We start from the raw sequence: 12,990 nt of genomic DNA on the forward strand, positions 1-12,990 counted from the left end.
TGCAATACCAGTTAAAATCCCCCAAAATTTACTTTTCAGAAATAGAATAACCAATGACTAAATTTCTCTAGAAGGGCAGGATGCCCTGAATAGCTAAAAATATCCTGAGAAAGAAAAATAAAGTAGGAGGTCTCACACTACCTGACTTTAAGGCATACTACAAAGCTACAGTGGTCAAAACAGCATGGTATTGGCATAAAGATCGATATACTGAACAATGGAATCAAAAAGTGTTCAGATATAGACCCTCTCATTTATGGACAATTGATCTTTGATAAGGCAGTCAAGCCAACTCACCTGGGACAGAACAGTCTCTTCAATAAATGGTGCTTGGAGAACTGGATATCCACATGCAAAAGAATGTAAGAAGATCCATATTTCACAACCTATACAAAAATTAACTCAAAATGGATCAAAGATCTAAATATTAGATCTAAAACCATAAAACTTTTAGAAGAAAATGTAGGAAAGTATCTTATAAATCTTATAATAAAATGCAGTTTCCTAGATCTTACACCCAAAGGATGAGCATTGAAGAAAGAAATAGACAAATGGGAACTCCTTAAAATTAAACACTTTTGTGCTTCAAAGAACTTTGTCAAGAAAGTAAAAAGACAGCCTACACAATGGTAGACAATATTTAGAAACAATATATCTGATCAGGATCTAGTATCCAGAATATATAAAGAGACTGTTCAGCTCAACAACAAAAAGACAAACAACCCAATTGTAAAATGGGCTAAAGACATGAACAGATAATTCTCAGAAGAGGAAATACAAATGGCTGAAAGTCACATGAAAAGATGATCAACTTCCCTGGCTATTAGGGAAATGCAAATCAAAACCACAATGAGTTATCATCTTACACCCACCAAAATGGCCATTATCAATAAAACAGAAAATGACAAGTGCTGGAGAGGATGTGGAGAAAGAGGCACACTTATCCACTGTTGGTGGGAATGTCAAATGGTACAACTGCTGTGGAAGGCAGTTTGACAGTTCCTCAGGAAGCTAAGTATAGAATTGCCATATGATCTGACAATGCCATTGCTAGGTATCTATTCAGAGGACATGAGGGCAAGGACACAAATGGACATTTGCACACCAATGTTTATAGCAGCATTATTTACAATTGCCAAGAGATGGAAACAGCCCAAATATCCATCAACAGATGAGTCGCTAAACAAGTTATGGAATATACATAGTTGTAAGACAGAATAAAGTCATGAAGTATGTAACAACATGCATGGACCTTGAGGACATTGTGCTGAGTGAGATTAGCCAGAAACAAAAGGACAAATACTGTATGGTCTCACTGAACAAATATTAAAGAATGAACTTGGAGAATTTCAGTTAAGAACAGAGGCCATAAGGAGATAGAAAAAGGGTAGATATTGGGTAATTGGAGCTGAAGGGATACAGATTGTGCAACAGGACTGATTGTAAAAATTCAGAAATGGATAGCACAATGGTTCCTAATTGTAGCACAATAATGTTAGAACACTGAATGATGCTGAATGTGAGAATGGTAGAAGGTGGAGGGCTGGGAGCACATATGAAACCAGAAGGAAAGATAGATGATAAAGACTGAGATGGTATAATCTAGGAATGCCTAGAGTATGCAGTGATAGTGAGTAAATGTACAAATGAAAAAATGTTTTTTGCATGAGGAAGAACAAAGGAATGCCAATATTGCAGGGTATTGAAAATAGACGTTAAACTTTAAAGCTTTAACTTATGTGTGAGACTAAAGCAAAAAATGTTTATGTAGTACAAAATTTATATTTTGACTAGTGCATTTCCTAACATAACTTATATGGACAGTTTAATTGAACACCACAAGTACATGGAACCTTGCATAAGGCATGAGATTTTGTAGGTTTGTCCAGAGTGATGTCCTGATAAATCTGAGTGATTTGAACAGTGAATAAAAAAGTATTTGGGGGCGGGCCGCGGTGGCTCAGCGGGCAAAGTGCTTGCCTGCTATGCCGGAGGACCTCGGTTCGATTCCCGGCCCCAGCCCATGTAACAAAAACGGAGAAACAGAATACAATAAAACAAGAAAATGTTTAAAAATGTTTCCCTTTCTTCCTTCCTTCCTTCCTTCTATCCTTCCTTCCTTCTCTCTGTCTTTCCTTTAAAAAAAAAAAATTAAAAAAAAAAAGTATTTGCAAAGTCTCCTTGGGGGAATGGCAAGAAAGGGGGAAAATTCAACTTCCACATTTAGAGAATTCCTGATATTCTCACAAGTAATGGGAACAACCAAATCAATAGACTGAGCCCTCAGTCTTGGGTTTTGTTCATATGAAACCTACCCCTGCAAAGGATAGATTAAACCTACTTAAAATTAGGCCTAAGAGTCACCCCCAGAAAACCTCTTTTGTGGTTCAGATGTGGCCTCTCTCTCCAGCCAGCATGGCAAGAAAATTCACCATTCTCCTCCTCTCTATGTGGGACATGACTCTCAGGAGTGTGGACCTCCCTGGCAACGTGGGGCAGAAATCCTAGAATGAGCTGGGACTCAGCATCAAGGGATTGAGAAAACCTTCTTGACTAAAAGGGGGAAGAGAGAAATGAGACAAAATTAAGTGTCAATGACTGAGAGATTTCAAACAGAGTCAAGAGATTATCCTGGGGGTTATTCTTATGCATTATATAGATAGCCCCTTTTTAGTTTAAGGTGTACTAGAGAGGCTAGAGGGAAGTACCTGAAACTGTAGAGCTGTGTTCCAGTAGCCATGTTTCTTTAAAATCATTGCATAATGATGTAGCTCTCTTATGTGACTGTGTGATTGTGAAAATCTTGTGTCTGATGCTCCTTTTATCATGTATGGACAGGTGAGTAAAACATATGAATTAAAAATAAATAAATAATATAGGGAACAAATGTTAAAATAAAAAACATATATATATTGTTTAGATGGAAATACTAGTGATCAATGAGAAGGAGAGGTAAGGTATATGGTATATATGAGTTTTTTCTTTTTTTATTTATTTTTTCTGGAGTGATGTAAATGTTCTAAAAGATTATCATGGTGATGAATATGCAACTATGTGATGACATTGTGAGCCATCGATTGCATACCATGTATGGAATGTTTGCATGTTCAGAATGTGTATGCTTGTACATTGTTTTATGAATAAAAATTTTAAAAAAGAAGACACTAGAAGAGGATAAAGGGGAATTTGAAAGAATAAATAGAAAAATATATATCACAGCAATTAAAATTCTGTGACCAAATGAAAACATACTGGAGATGCACAACAGGATTTGAAGAGGCAGAAGAAAGAAAAAATGAACTAGAGGGTAGGATAACTGATTTTGAACACTCAAAACAGCAAATGGCAAAAAAATATGGAAAAAATTGAATTGGATCTCAGGGAAATGATGGTCAAAACAAAGCATGCAAATATAAGAATCACTGGTGTTCCAGAAGTAGAAGAGAGGAGTAAAGGCCTAGGAAGTTTAATGAGGCTCTATGGGGGAAACTTCCCAACCCCTATAAAGGTCAAAGAATCTCACAACTCCAAACAGAATGAATCCAAGTAGGCTTTCCTCAAGATGCATACTAATCAGTCTGTCAAATATTTCAGAGAAGCAGAAAATTCTGAAAGTGGCAAGAGAAAAACAATCTGCTACATACAAGGAAAACCACATAAGACTGAATTCAGACTACTCAACTGGCAGCATGGAGGTGAGAAAGCAGTGTTATGATACATTTAAGATCCTGAAAGAGAAAGACTTCCAGCCAAAAATTCTGTACCCAGCCAAATTGTCCTTCAAGACTGAGGGAGAAATTTAAATTTTCACATACAAACAAATCCTGAAAGAATTTGTTAACAAGAGACAGGCCCTACCAGAAATACTAAAGGGAGCTTGGCCAGTTGGAAAAAAAAAAGACAGAAGAGGGAGGTCTGGAGGAGAGAACAAAATTGAAGAGTACCAGTAAGGGTGATGTAAATAATACAAAGAGAAAGAGGGAAAAGAGTATATAGATCTGACAAATAAAGTAAAATAAGATGTTAGAGTCAAGAAACACCTTTTCTGTAATACTTTGAATGTTAACGGACTACACTGGGCAGAATAGATTAAGGAATATAATCCAGCTATATGCTGCTTACAAGAGACTCACCTTACAATTATTCTTGTATAGATACAACAATACAAATCAATTGAAACTGAAAGAATGGAAAAAGATTTTCCACCTAAGTTGTAACCAAAAGAAAGCAGGATTAGCTATACTAATGTTGGAAAAAATAGATTTTAAATGTAAAGACATCATAAGAAACAAAGAAGGACACTATATATTAATTAAAGGGACAATGCACCAAGAAAAAACAACAATCATAGATGTTGATGCTCTCAATCAAGGAGCTCCAAAGTACATGAGACAGACATTAACAAAACTGAAGGGAGAGATAGATGTTTCAACCATAATAGTAGGAAACCTCAATACACCACTCTCCTCCAGAGATAGAACAACCAGACTGAAGATTAACAAGGGAATAGAGAAGTTAAACAACTTGTCCAAATGTATTAGACCTAAGAGATATATAGGACATTGCACCCCAAAACAAGAGAATACACATTCTTTTCTAGCACTCATGGAACATTCTCCAGGATAGATCATATGCTGGGGCACAAAACAGGTCTTAAAAACATTGAAATTATTCAAGGCACTTTCTCTGATCACAGTGGAATGGAGCTGGGTCTCAATAACTGCCAATGAATGAGAACATTCACAAGTATATGGAGATTAAATAACACAATCTTAAACAGCAGTGGATAAAAGAAGAAATTGCTAGAGAAATCAGAACATATATGGAGACTAATGAAAATGAGAATACAACATAGCAGAACTTATGGGATGTGGTAAAGGTTATGCTGAGAAGGAAATTTATTGCCTTAAATGACTATATTAAAATACAAGTAAGAGCAAAAATTGAGGACTTAACTGCTCACCTGGAGGAACTTGATAAAGAACAGCAAACCAAGCCCAAAGCAAATAGAAGAAGAGAAATAACATAAATTTAAGCAGAATCAAATGAATGGGAGAACAAAAGAACAAAAAAAAGGATCAATAAAACCAAAAGTTGGTTCTTTGAGAAAATAAAATGGGTAAAATAAAATAAAATAATGCACCCCAATAAAATGGATGGGCCACTAGCAAGGCTAACAAAGAAAAAAAAGAGTTTGCAAATAAAAAGGATCAGAAATGAGAAGGGGGTGCATTACTAAAGAACCTGAAGAAACAAAAGAAATTATAAGAGAATTAGCATGAACAACTATATGCCAACAAACTAGACAATTTAGATCAAATGGACAAATTCCTGGAAACACACAAACAAGCTACCCTGACTCAGGAAGAAACAGAAGATCTCAACAAACCAATCACAAGTAGACATTCAATCAGTCATTAAAACTATTCCTACGAAGAAAAGCCCAGGGCCAGATGGCTTCACAGGGGAATTTTATCAAACATTCCAAAAAGAACTAACACCAATCCTGCTCAAATTTTTCCAAAATATTGAGGGAAAAGGAACTCTACCTAACTCATTTTATGAAGCTAACACCATTTTAATACCAAAATCAGGTAATGATTCTATAAGAAAGGAAAACTACAGGCCAATCTCCCTAATGAACATAAATGCAAAAATTCTCAACAAAATATTAGCAAATCGATTCAAAGAACACATTAAAAAAATTATACACTATGACCAAGTGGGGCTTATGCCAGGAATGCAAGGATGGTTCAATACACACATTAACTAATCAAAAGGGAAAAATCACATGATCATCTCGATTGATGCTGAAAAAGCAGTTGACAAAATTTAACATCTTTTTCTGATAAAAAACTTCAAACAATAGGAATTACAGGTAATCACCTCAATGTAATAAAAGGGACATATGAAATACTGATAATCAGCATCATACTCAATGGAGAGAGACTGAAAACCTTCCCTCAGTGATGAGGAATGAGATAAGAATGCACACTGTCACCACTATTATTCAGTATTGTGCTAGAAGTTCTAGCTAGAGCAATCAGGTAAGACAAAGAAATAAAATATATCAAAATTGGAAAGGGAGAAGTAAAGCTTTCATTATTTGTAGATGGCATGATACTATACTTGGAAGATCCTGAGAAATTTACAGCAAAGTTACTTGAGCTAATAAATTCAGCAAGGTGGTGGGATATAAAATTAATGTGCAAAAGTCACTAATATTTCTATACACAAGCAATGACCTAACTGAGGAGTCAGTTAAGGAAAAAATTCCATACAAAATAGCAACTAAAAGAATCAAGTACTTAGGAATGAACTTAACTAGAGACATAAAAGACTTGTACATGGAAAACTATATAACATTGCTAAAAGAAATCAAAGACTAAATAGGTGGAAAGACATTCTCTGCTCATGGATAGGAAAGATAATTATAATTAAGATGTCAATTCTACCCAAATTGATCTACAGATTCAACACAGTACCAATCAAAATTCCAACAACCTACTTTGAAGATGTGGAAAAGCTAGTTACCAAATTCATCTGGAAGGAATAGCTAAAAGCGTACTAAAAAAAGAAGAACAAAGTGGGAGGATTAACAGTCCCTGACTTTAAAACCTATTATAAAGCCACAGTGGTCAAAACAACATGGTACTGGTACAAAGATAGAAGCATTGAACAATGGAATAGAATCGAGAGTGCAGAAATAGACTACTAAATCTATGGTCAACTGATTTTTGACAAGGCTCTCAAATCCTCTGAACTGGGACAAAATAATCTTTTCAATAAATGGGCATGGGAGAATTGGATATCAATAGCCAAAGAATGAAAGAGGACCTTTTCTTATACCCTATACAAAAACTAACTCAAAGTGGGTCAATACCTAAATATAAGAAATAGCACCATAAAGCTTCTAGAAGGAAATGTAGGGTGCTCTAGTTTGCTAGCTGCTGGAGTGCAACACACCAGAGATGGATTGGCTTTCAATAAAAGGGGATTTATTTTGTTAGTTCTTCAGAGGAAAGGCAGCTAACTTTCAACTGAGGTTCTTTCTTACATGGTAAGGCACAGGGTGATCGCTGCTGGCCTTCTCTCCAGACCTCTGGGTTCCAACATCTTTCCCTGGGGTGATTTCTTTCTGGATCTCCAAAGGCCTGGGCTGAGCTGTGAATGCTGAGATGAGGTATGCTGAGCTGCTTTGGTTGTGCTACATTGAGTTCTCTCATTTAAGCACAAGCCAATTAAATCAAACATCATTCATTGCAGCAGGCATGCCTCCTAGCTGACTGCAGATGTAATCAGCAATAGATGAGGTTCACATGCCATCGGCTCATGTCCACAGCAACATAACTAGGCACCTTCACTTGGCCAGGTTGACAACTGAATCTAACTACCACATGGGGAAACAACTTCAAGACCTAGTAGTAGGAGGTAGCTTCCTAAACTTTACACCCAAAGGGCAAGCAACAAAAGAAAAAATAGATAAATGGGAACTCCTCAAAATCAAATGCTTTTGTGTCTCCAAAGACTTTGCTGAAAAGGTGAAGAGGCAGCCAACTCAATGGGAGAAAATATTTGGAAATCATCTCAGACAAAGGTTTGATATTCAGTACGCATAAAGAAATCATACAACTCAACAACAAAAGAACAAACAACCTGGTTATAAAATGGGTAAAATATATGAATAGACATTTTTCTGAAGAGCAAATACAGATGGCTCAAAAGCATGTGAAGAAATGTTCATTTTCATTGGCTAAAAGGGAAATGCAGATCAAGACTATGAGATACCACCTCACATCTATAAGAATGGCTGCTATTAAAAAAAAAGGAAACTATAAATGCTGGAGAGGATTTTGAGAAACTGGGACACTTATGCACTGCTGGTGGGAATGTATAGTGGTGTAGCCACTATGGAAGACAGTTTGGTAGTTCCTTACGAAACTAAATATCGAGTTGCCCTATGACCCAGCAATAGCTCTTGGTATATACGCGAAGAGCTGAAAGCAATGACACAAATAGACATTTGCACATTGATGTTCATACCAGCATATTCACAATTGCCAAATGATGGAAACAGACAAGTGGATCAACAAAATGTGGTATATACATACGATGGAATATTATATAGTAATATTATGCAGTAAGATGAAATGATGTCCTGAAGCACATGACAAGGTGGATGAGCCTTGTGGTCAAAATGCTGAGTGAAATAAGCCAGATACAAAAGGATAGTTACTATATGATTCCACTTTTATCACCATGCTAAAGGTAAAATCAGTGGCTTATAATATAGAATATAGGGTACCTTGAGATACATAGAAGCCAGAGATGGGTGAATGGTTAGTTAATGAGGCTGAATGCCAATGTAAGGAAATAGATATGAAGGCAGTTCTCTAGTGGGTCTGTAAATAATATTACCATATTTGAGATGAACAAGATTGAAAGGGGTTGTATAGACTTATGCATCCCACTTATTAACACTAGAAATGTAAATTAGTTCTTGTAAGGACCACTTCAAATGTATGGTTTGTGTACATAGTCCTGAGTACAGGAGGAAAATTGCTATTGCGTGCTATGGGCTATGTTTAAAAGGAAAATATCAGCACTACCACAGCCACAGAACAGATAAATAATGGGGGGAGGGACAGGTATTAAGAGGAGGTTTAGATTTCCAATTTGGTAAGGGTGTGTTTACTGGTTATCTTTCTCTTGGGAACAATGAAATTATCTAAAATTGAGAGTGTTGATGGACTGTGAACTTAGGGCCCTATACATGATCCCTGATGAATGCAGGGGGCTGAAGGATGCACTGACTGAGAAGTAGATTGGCGAACAATGGTGAATACATATGATCAAATGTTGTGCTCCTACAAAAAGAAATGAAGTCATGAGGCATTCAACAATGTAAATAAACACATGGGGCATTTGGTGAGGCAAAATAAGCCAGAAACAAAAGAACAACTATAAGATGGTCTTCTTTAGAATATGCTTGTAAGAAAGCAGGGGCCTAGAATGTAAACTTTTATAGCAGATACATTTAGTCTGGAGTGGTAATTATTATTTCTAGATTTTGAAAGGCTGTTTTATATATATATATATATACATATTTAGAGATAAGAATGAAGCAGATCAGTTCAGGTTTAAAATGATTCAGAACACTGGGGTAAGGAAGACATTGTCTATATTTTAGAACCTTACATACTCTTTGAGACCAAAGGAAGAAAGATTTATGTGGTCTGGAACCTACATTTTCTGTAGCACATAATCTAACTCAACCTACCTGCATAGCTCATTTGAACAACTGAAACACAGGGAGCCCAGAATAAGAAAGAGGTCCTTTAATCCTGTATAGTTTAATGTAATGCCTGGACACATCCTAGAGTATATTGAATAGAAAATCAAAAGTATTGGCAAAGTTCCTTGAGGGATGGGAGAAAAAATATGGAATTATTGAACTTTAGCACCAGAGAATCCCTTGATATTATGCAAACTTTAGGGACCCCCAAATCAATAGGCCAAGCCCCTGATCTTGAGGCTTACTCTTGTGAAGTTTATGTATTAGTGGAGAAACTTAGCTTACCTATAGGTATGCCTAAGAGTTACTTCTGGAGGACCTCTTTTATTGCTCAGATGTGGCCTCAATTGCTCTAAGCCCAACTCTGTAAGTGAAATCATTGCCCTCGCAGCTATGTGGGACATGACATCCAGGGATGAAGGTCTCCCTTGTGGCATGGGAGATGACTCCCAAGGTTGAGTCTGGCCCTGGCAATGTGGAATAACAATTCCATCCTGACCAAAAGGAGGAAAAGAGGTGTAACAAATAAATCAGTGGCAGAGAAAGTTCAAATACAACTGAGAGGCTACTCTGGAAGTCAATCTTATAGATGCTTCAGTTAGACATTGCTACTTATTATAACCTGCCAAATCCCAACCAGGACCATTCCAGCCAATCCTAAAGAACACTTAGAACAATATATATAAGATTCCACAAGGGTTCCATGCACTAGAGTAACTTTCCAGAAACCTACAACCTCTAGATGGGTCCCTGGACCAGATAAATCCTGAAACCTAGAGGGCCCAGCTTCTCCAGGACATCAGATAGTTCCAATTTCCCGCCCCTTATTATTGTCAGACTCTTCCAACATGAAAAAGTTATAATAGCCATAGCCCAAACTCCCCTAAAGAGAGGGTTAGAAAGATCAAAGGTGAGGGTGGAGTTATGCAGAAAAGATAGGATTTAACAAATGTGTATCATTGCTGAATCATTAAATTGATATCTTTTTTAGTCCCCAGTATCTTAGAGCAACTAGAAGCTGAAGCCTAAAATTTCGGAATTGTAACTATGCCAAACTCTGAAATATGTTCTACAGCTAATTGTGGTGCTGTGCTTTGAAATTTATTGCTTTTTTGTATACATGTTATTTTTCAAAAAAAGTCGTTTGCGACGATAAAAAAATATTTATGCCTTCTGGCCTCCTATATTCTGGAGCACCTACAAGAAAAAATCTGAGAGGGTATGGTTTGTTAATGTTTGGATAAATATTAACATATATGACAAACTCTGGAATCTGTCCTGTAGCTTCTTGTTGAAGAGTGCTTTGAAACTATTGCTTTTTTCTTTCTGTGCTTTGCTTTGTATATATGTTATATTATACAATAAAGTAGTTAAAAAAAAAGTCATTAAAGAGCTTGGTTGAGATAATGTGGTGGTTACTATTGCTCGTAAGAAATATTCATCCGGCAGTTACATGAGGTGGAAGGTTAGGACAGTTACGGAAATGTTCTAATTGTCTTAGTTTGTCAGACTTTTATGACAAATACCATACAATGGGTTGGTTTGAATACGAAGCATTTATTAGTTCTTGGTTTTGGAAGCTAGAAACTGGAATCAAGACATTGGCAGATCATGGCTTCTCCCTGAATTCTATAACTCTCTGGGGCTGGCTTGCTATACTCCTAGGGGTTCCTGAGCTTGCAACTCTGCTTCCCATCACATAGGGATTCCTTTCTCCTATGTTTGACCTTCTGGTTCTGCCAGCTTCCAGCTTCTTGCTGTGCAGCCTTCTCTGACACTCTGTCCAAATTCCCTCTGTTTATGGAGGACTCCTGCAATGTGGGCTAAGGCCCACCCAATCAGTTCGTCTACACCTCAACTAAAAATAACATCTTCAAAAAGTCCTATTTATAAATGGACTCACCCCTACAGGAATGTGGGTTAAGAATACGAGCATGTCTTTTGAGGGAATTACAAGCCCAATCTACCTTACTATTGTAGAAAATCTCCAAACATTTTTGAATTATGCATTGCCTTCATTAAAAATTTGGTGCACACACTATCAGGTATGTTAGTTCATTAATGAATCATATTCATATTAATATGTTATAGACATGATACAATATTAAGAAAAATAGAAAATACCAATGCCCCCAATGTGTTGCTATGTCACCCTTTTGAGTACATCCAGGCCATATTTTACAACTATTGGTATAGAGAGAAGATGACAAAAGTCTTTACTGTAATTGTGGCAGTGGAAATGGCTAAGCTTAAGGACGGTTTTAAAGGTTGTAACATTTGACCAACTGGATTTGATCATAAAAGAGAAGTGAAAAAGATCGTTAGTAGTTTAAGTAGTAAGATATATCGTTTGGTTTAATAAAATTGTCTTGAGGGGAAAAAGCTGCTTCTGGCAACATTAATTTGGATAACTGGTGAATAAGAAAATAGAGAAATCTGGTAGAACATTAAAATTTTGGTATTCAAAATTGAGACTGTGGATGGAGTGCAAATTTGTAAGTCCTCCCAAGAAGGAAAAGATTTTAAGTCAAGGAAAAACAATTGAAGGGTGAGAACAAACTGCTGAAGATTGCTTCAGTTGTGGAGTAGATGAAGATTTAGGGAACCAAATAACCAGAGAAGTAATGGTGAAGAGAGACAAGGGAAACTACAAACTCAAAGGAAAGACACTTTTAATAAATGTGGTAAGCTTAACTATAACAAAGGTTGCAGGGAAATCTAGAAACAAACAAGCATAAAAACAGAAACAAGAGAAGCTTACTCAGATAAGAATTAAAAAACAGCTTATTTGGCATGATTAAAAACAATTCTGTTTCCCACTTTAAAAACAAACAAACAAAAAATGAATCTGTTACAAATCATGGAGAATGGAGGATACAAACAAAGTCAGAGGTGGGCAGATACTGACTCAATTTTCTGAAAAAAAAATTCTGTTAGACACAGACTTGACAGAAGACACATAAAGAAAAATGTTTGTTTTGGACATCTTTTTTTTTTTTTTCTTTGCATGGGCAGGTAACAGGAATCGAACCCGGGTCTCCGGCATGGCAGGCAAGAACTCTGCCTGCTGAGCCACCATGGCCTGCCCTGATTTGGACATCTTTACTTGTAAGAAAATATTTAAAACATTAAGGAAATCTAAAATTTTAGCTATTAGTATATCATTCTAACAAATATTTTTATTTTAATTGTTCACTTATTCACAAGTTAACATTTTTAAAGAATTCAAAAATGTGTTTATAAATGTATATATTTGTTGATTTTTATAGCCTTATTTTATGCTTCAATATTAATAAATTTTCATGTTTTCATATATTGTAATGATTATTTTAGTGGACACAGAATATTGCATATAGAGATAAATTTAATTCCACCTGGATCTTGAGGTGATTTTTTATGCATAAGGATGAAGGACCATCTGTCAAGAGGGACTGCAAAGGAGGAATTGGTAATTTTGCTAATATTCCTTGGATATACTGAGATTTGGTTTCTACCTGAAGCTTGCGTTATTTGTTTTCTCTGCTGGGAATTGCTTATTTTCTAGTTGTATTGGGTGAAATAACATTTTCCCCTGGAATCTTTCATGATTTATTTCTACACTTGATTGGAACACTGCATTTAGTAATTTATAATCACATACTGACATTTTGTTTAAAAACAAGATACATTTCAAAAACAAATGTTAACACATTTAC

At 36.1% G+C, this 12,990-nt stretch overlaps 1 long non-coding RNA gene across 2 annotated transcripts in view; it reads left to right on the forward strand.

Moving 5' to 3' along the window:
• LOC143668419 (uncharacterized) overlaps window positions 1-12,990 on the forward strand; it is a 190,682-nt gene that overhangs the window by 147,198 nt on the left and 30,494 nt on the right. The window contains exon 5 of one of the 2 annotated variants that reach the window (XR_013168434.1): window positions 12,311-12,403. The exons of the other annotated variant lie outside the window; for it this stretch is intronic. This is a non-coding gene — a long non-coding RNA (uncharacterized LOC143668419). The remainder of the gene's footprint in view (window positions 1-12,310; window positions 12,404-12,990) is intronic. 2 annotated transcript variants of the gene reach the window in all.

The sequence above is a fragment of the Tamandua tetradactyla genome, chromosome 24 (genome assembly GCF_023851605.1).
Source record: "Tamandua tetradactyla isolate mTamTet1 chromosome 24, mTamTet1.pri, whole genome shotgun sequence".
Taxonomy (NCBI): Eukaryota; Metazoa; Chordata; class Mammalia; order Pilosa; family Myrmecophagidae; genus Tamandua; species Tamandua tetradactyla.